The sequence below is a fragment of the Glycine soja genome, chromosome 10 (assembly GCF_004193775.1).
Source record: "Glycine soja cultivar W05 chromosome 10, ASM419377v2, whole genome shotgun sequence".
NCBI lineage: Eukaryota > Viridiplantae > Streptophyta > Magnoliopsida > Fabales > Fabaceae > Glycine > Glycine soja.
The window spans coordinates 50,813,577-50,820,927 of record NC_041011.1 but is presented as its reverse complement, the minus strand read 5'-3'; the positions used below and the strand labels follow the sequence as shown (position 1 = coordinate 50,820,927).

At 30.0% G+C, this 7,351-nt stretch overlaps 1 pseudogene; it reads left to right on the top strand.

Annotated features, from left to right (window-relative positions):
* The first annotated feature begins 805 nt into the window (after positions 1-805).
* LOC114371854 lies at positions 806-3,504 on the top strand (annotated as a pseudogene).
* Positions 3,505-7,351: the final 3,847 nt, after the last annotated feature.

The following is a 7,351-nucleotide window of genomic DNA, read 5'->3' as shown; positions in this document are numbered from 1 at the left end:
CTTTTCATGCTCTTTCTGCAAACTGCAAATGGATATAGAATTTTAGATACGTGACAAATTGAACGTTTATTAATAAATAGCATGCAGACAGTATCAATTTCTTTTTCGTATTATTGTGTCATTCAACTAAAGACAATTTAAAAGATACGTAATATATTTACCAACATTACATATATTGGTCCGAATTGAGGTGTACTCGGACCCCTTCATGAAGGTTTGGGTTAAGACTCTAAACAATTTTGTAAATGCAAAAAATATGGTTAGTTAAGAAAAGAGTCCCAACATATAGTTGTCATTTAAGTTTTATCATAAAAAATTAATTATTAATAAAACTGATAAATAACTTATATTATATGTGATTAAAAAAATAAACTTTAAAATTATTTCCTCCAAATAAAAGTTAATTCAATCAATTCAATAGGATTGTAACACACTATTATTATTCTAATATGTTTCCAAACATTTATTATTTGTTAACAACCATCAGAAGTTCGAAATTCATCCAAAGCATAAATATTAAATGAAAAAACATAAAAATGGTTACCATAGAGAATGAGTTTTTAATGGCAATGATATCATCAGATCAATATTTGAGTTCGAGATTAATTTCTCTATAAACAAACGTAAGGAGGGTTACGATGCATTAAAAAAATTAGATTATCTTGAGAGCCGGCGGTGAACGACTTTGGCGTTGACTTGATTAGATACACGACAATGGGAAAAAATCTACATAATTAACACTAAGCTTAGTTATTCATGTTGAGTTAACACTTAACAAAAACAAATACACTTTTACTGCAAGATCATGGGTTCTGCCACAGAAAACATGACACTTCCATCTCATGTGGTTGCAGTTACAAATGGTATTGCTTCTCCACTTGATTCTGGACATGCCCGTCTTCTTGAACTTGGTTACAAACAAGAACTCAAGCGTGATCTTTTGTAGAGTTGTCTCCTTAACTTCATTAATTTAGTGTTTGCTGGTTTTTCATTTTGAGTTCTGATTATTCCCTCCTAATTTATCTCTGTGACTTAATTGCAGGGTCGTTTCAAATTTCTCCCTCTCGTTTTCTGTTATATCAGTGCCGAGTGGTATCACCACCCTTTACAACACTGGGTTGAACTATGGTGGGCCCGTTTCAATACAATATGGGTGGTTTATAGTTTCTGGTTTCACCATGCTCGTTGCATTGTCAATGGCTGAAATTTGTTCATCTTTTCCAACTTCTGGTGGCCTTTACTATTGGAGTGCCAAACTAGGGTGCCCTAGATGGGCACCCTTTGTCTCCTGGATCACTGGTTGGTAGCTATTGCATCCATATTCCAAAATCATATATACTAACATATATTAATTGCTCATTTTCATAGCTTAATCAAAGTCTAATCACAAAATACACTGCCATTCTCTGACGCGTGTTGCATGGTTTTTCTTTTTTTGCAGGTTCAATATCATTGCCAGGTATTCTTGAGAAATCAAATCTTCTAGAATTTTAACATCTTGTGTAAGATGTACATTTCTAATTAATAATCTATTTGAAACATTAACTTTTAACTCCTTTTCATTTGCAGTGGGCAGCCACAACAAGTGTGGATTTTTTACTTGCACAACTAATTCATCAGGTTATCATTCTGCTAAGCACCGGTGGCAAAAATGGTGGTGGATATGAAGCATCCAAATATGTAGTCATTGCTTTTCATGGGGGAATATTGTTCCTACACGGTGTAATAAACAGTCTTCCTAGGGATATCATTCTTAGGACAGTTGGGCGCTATCTAGAATGTTTTAGGTATGAAAAAAAATGCCTATTTGATTTTCTTTTTTTCTAATGCCTACTTGATTGAATTAATATCTAATTTGAATGGGGAAACTTTTAGGCGTTTTTGATCTTATGATACTCATTTCATCTGTTGCAACGGAAAGAGCTGGTCTCAAGTTTTCTTTCACTCATTTCAATACTGAAAATGAGGATGGAATCAAGAGCAAACCCTACATATTTCTCTTGGGACTACTAATGAGTCAATATACCCTAATTGGGTATGATGCATCAGCTCCATATGGTACATATCTTTTCTACTCTTTTTCTTCCTTAATTTCCACATAATTTATATGGCTAGGAAAGCTTTTAGAAATTTTCCTTGCTCATGCTTTCCACTTTGTTAATTGATGGAGAAGTCATTAAATGATTTACTACAAATTTGCATTAATTTTCAGACAGAGGAAACAAAGGGTGCTGATAGAAATGGACCAAAAGGAATAATCAGCGCTGTTGGGATATCTATTATAGTTGGATGGGGTTACATAATAGGCATTATCTTTGCAGTTACTAACATCGATTACCTTTTGAGTGAAAGTAATGATGCTGGTGGCTATGCCATTGCAGAAATGTTTTATCTGGCTTTCAAGACAAGATATGGAAATGGAATTGGGGGTATTATTTGCTTGGTAGTTGTTGCTGTTTCCATATTTTTCTGTGGTTTGACTTCGGTCACAAGCAATTCAAGCTAATAATAATATTACCTTCCCGTACGCGCGTATATGAAAGGGATTGAATTTCTCTAATTACTTGTGAATATAATATGATGCTGATGGCTTATTGTGGCACAAAGTCAACAAGCAGGAGCTCCCCTTAAATGCAGTTTGGCTTTCCGTTTTTATGTCATTTTGTAAGGCCCTAACGGTATGTATTTAAAAAATTCGAGAAATTATATTTTTATACAATTTATTTGTTCAACAAAATATACAATAAAGTGTGATAAAATAATTAGGCAAATGGTAGTTAGTGGTTAAGAATTTAAAGTAAAAATATTTTTATTGAAGACAAAAAATTATAATGTTTATGATTCTTTTCATTGACCAATGTTGTAAGGGTACTTGATAGTCAAATCTAAATAATTATAGTGATCCAGAGACATAATATTTACTTTTACCCATGCATCTAATAAAAATTTATCTTGTTCCCAAATCATATTAATGAAAAGAATGATGTAAAAAAATTTACTAGAAAAACTTGCATTAGTAAAACATATAAAAAGTTAAAAAAAAAAAACATATAATTCTTTAAATTTTACTATTATGTTTCATTTTAAAATGCTGTAAAATTTATTATAGCTTTCCATTCCTACAGCGTCTCACAGCTCAAGTCTTCTGACTCTAATGCAGTCTCTTGGAAGCATGGTGGCATTTGAAGCAATTGTGTCTATAGCAGTGATTGTCCTGTATATTGCCTATGCCCTACCTATTTTCTTTAGAGTAACCTTGGCCCAAAAGCAATTTGTCCCTAGTCCTTTCAACTTGGGCCGCTACAGAGTCGTTGTGGGCTGGGCTTCTATTTTTTGGGTTCATTTCCATACTCTTCTCACTGCCTGTTTCATTACCCAATAACCATTCAGACACTTAACTACACTCCTGTTGCCGTTGGATGCATGCTTATTCTTGTTATCTCCTACTGAATACTCAGTGGTCGCAATTGGTTTAAAGGTCCTATAACCAATGTAAAACACTGAACTCATGTTCAATACGATTAGCTTAATTTGTAAAACATCGTTTGCGATTTATTTTATCTATCAAATGATGGATATCCATCTCTCATATTATGTACAATTAAATATATATGAGTATAATAAAGTATGAAATTATTAAAATTTGTTTTATTATCTTTTTCATAAATAATTATAATTCTGTATTTTTTTTCTTTACCAGTAAAAGCATCAAATCTAAGCATTTGAGAATTGTGCAAGCCTAAATCAACTCATCCCCATCTTATGTGGGCCTGAAATTGGAAGCCCATTCTTTCATTTAGGCTTTCAGTCATATAGCCCCACGTCTATTGAAAATATTTGGACTTGACCTGAATTTAGAAAATATACAACTAATAATAATAAGAGTTTAATAACCATACACTTTGAATAAAATAATTTTTATAATTATAAAATTTTATAAATTTATTAAAACTATAAAATGTTATAATTCTCACTTATTTAAAGAGTTTTACTCATAAATTTATAGTTAATTTTCGTTAGTACTCTTCTATTGCATTATTATATTTTATTTATACTTCTATGAACTTAACTCACTTTTCAATATAAAAATTTTATTTCATGAAAGTTTGACATGTTTGTTATCCTAATTTTTAATTTTTAAAATAAATTTCAGGTTAAAAAAAAAGTAAAAAACTTTTTATTTTAAAAATTTAAATATAAATTAAACCATTTTGATCATGACTTTATTTTTTTTATCGGAAAGATACTAGTAGTATTTAGAAGAGGATAAAGGGTACAAGGGATATCTGTCTCTTACAAAACCATCAAACTTTAAAAACAAAAATACGGTATTGGGTCAATCCTAGAGAAAATACATTCTTTTTTATTTTATTTTTTACAGAAAGTTCTGTCCGTGATCAAATTTGAATTTGATGAACTTTTCTTGAAGGTGTCGCATTACTCTTTTCTTTCCAATTTCTAACATGGCTTTGAAGCCTAGTGATTGTGATTGCCTACTCATATGGTTTTAAAAGGTACTAATTGCCTTAAGTGATTGAATAACTTGGTGAATATTTTTCGCAGAATATACTATTAAACTTAAATGAGTTTGGCACCTGTATTTATATGGTCAATCTTTTGACATGATGGTTAAACAATCCAATCAACTTAACGGTAAAGTTTAATCTTTGACCATAAAAACAACTAGAAAGTTTAGGTGCTGTCTACGCTGAAGTTTCTAAAAACTTCTCCACCAGTGAGGCAGTATTTTTAACTTGCTAGAGCATGTTTGTTACCGGGATTAAAAAAAGTTAAAATATAATTAATTAAAATAATATTTAAATAATCATAAATATCATAATAAAATTAAAAGTGGAATCATTGGAAAAAAAATCGGTTCCCTTTTTCATCAGTATTCCTTTGGTTGTTTATTTTTTCTATTATTGATTTTGCTTCAGACATCTGAGTTTCCATTGGAAACCTTTGATTAAAATAATATTTTTGCTGTTATTTCTTGAATCTCAGTTGTTCTTCTCTCAATTTAGAATGAATCCAAGAAATCACCAGCAAAAAGCTAGTAGGGATGAGTTGATGAAATTAAAAAGAAAAAAAATTATTATCCGAAAAAAAAAATCAAAATGGAATAAAAATAATATTGGTTAAACAAGTCTCCCATTGTAATGAAAAACCTGATACCTGATAAACTTGTCATCCTTTTCAAGTGAATTAAAAAAATTTATTGAAGAAACTGTTGGTTTAATATTTTCTTCACCATTGACAACACCGAAAGTTTAATAATGTTGCTTTTCAGTTTTTATAAGATTTTTTTTAGGCTGCCTGAGAACATGCTTAACCTTTTGGTGTCTATACTACAAATAGAAAAGATTGTTCATTAGTACTATTTAACATTCATTTTAACACACTTTTTATTATTGATTAAAATTTATTTAAAAAATATAAATTCATAAGAAAAATTCGTTCGATCAGATGTAAAATCCACATACTTTTGTAATGTTTACTTAATATCGATTAATTAGAGAAAAAATATTTAAAAGAGTATATTAAAAAAATGTGTTATTTACATTTCTTATGAGATATACTCCATTTGATCCGTACTACTTAGTATAAGATTAAAATTAAAAGTGTGATCTGATAATTTTAATAAGGTTTAGTTTAAAATATTTTTTATATTAATTATTTTTTTCATAAAAATACTCTTAATGAAAGTCAGTTCTAATGAGTGACAATGAAAGAAAAACAATCTATTAATGTTGGTTAATTTTGTTCACATGCCTAGTATTGAAAAAAAAGAAGGCAAAATTAATGTTTTTAACTCAATTAACTAGTTTTTTAATCTTAATTTTGATGAATTAATTCATTAGACCTTATAATAAATGAAGTTAAGATGATTAGAGTTTGCACATCAGCACGTTTGAAATTTTGGATCAAGTGAGGAAGGCAAGGACCAAAGAAATCTGGTATGTGGTCCACCAAAACAAATTTTCTCCGTAGTCGAAGAAATTGGCATCAGAAACGTAATCGTGGACACTCATAATTTAATTGTACTTTTTTTTACAGAAAAAAAAAACAATTTTGTGATTTTCTCATAGGAATCGTGCTTATAATTTAATTTTATATAAATTTATCCAACTAAACAATATTAAAAATATCAGCATTAGTTTTCTTATTCTCCACTACTCATAAAAAATCCAAGTCGCTGCTGGATAAATATGAACCGCACATATGTTGGCATCCGACAAAGCTCACGGATCTATAGATAATAATTTTCCAGAATCGATAGACATTAATATTTGAGTTTTAGTAACGCAAGTTTCCGTGATACCTTATGAAGCTCAAGAAATAATATACAATATTTTAGATATATATTTAAAGAGTATTTTTAATCTTTTTCATTATTTTAATTTATTGATAAGCTTTGAGATGCGATTTTAATACTTCGAGTAAGATTAAAATTATATACCACTTAATTAGTAAATAGTATATGATGTAGAATCGATATTTTTTAAAATATAATTAATATATGATGCTTTTTGTAATACGTTCACAAGGGAGGAGACATATTCCAATATGTATATAGACAAAAAAAAAGTATTTAATGACTTTTTATTGATCACAAGTAGTTTTTTAAAATTGTGATTATTGACCATTGATATATTTACATATCAATGAAAAGTTATTAATATTTTTGTAGATTTATGTAAACTATTTTTTTTTTAATCTTGGGATGACTTCTCATGGGACTGATTGGGCCACGTTTATTGGAATGAAGGTTTATTATCTTTGACAGGATTAGAATAATTTGATTTTTAGAATGATGAGCCATCAGATTGTGGGATGAACCTGCCCCATGAAGGAGCTTTTAAGGTTAACGTGAAAGAAAGCACCATCTGACAGGATTATTATTTAAATGGATTAAATGACGGCGGTGCATATTATTCAGAATGCGACTTCTATGTCAAAGTTTTTACAAACTCTCATCAATCATATAGGGTTTTGTGTGAAGGGGCGCGAGTGTAACATAGGGGGTATGAGTGTAGGGATCGTGAAGAGACTAGGTGGCATTGTAATAAGTTCAAAGGACATGAAAGGCGAATGTAATTTGCTCATACTTAATTGCTATGGAAATAAAGAAAAGACAAAAAGAAAATCTGAAATTTGACTCTCCTAGCCACAAACCCATGTAAAGACTTTATCAGGAGTCCAGAGACCAGAGCTATGGAAAATCTATAATTTTTACCATGAATAGTAAAATTAACACGTCAGTGCACAGTGGCCTTTTTAATTATGAAATTAAACCAAGGCATCAACATCAACATCAAGTTAGAATTAAAAAAGAAGGGAGTTCCGGACT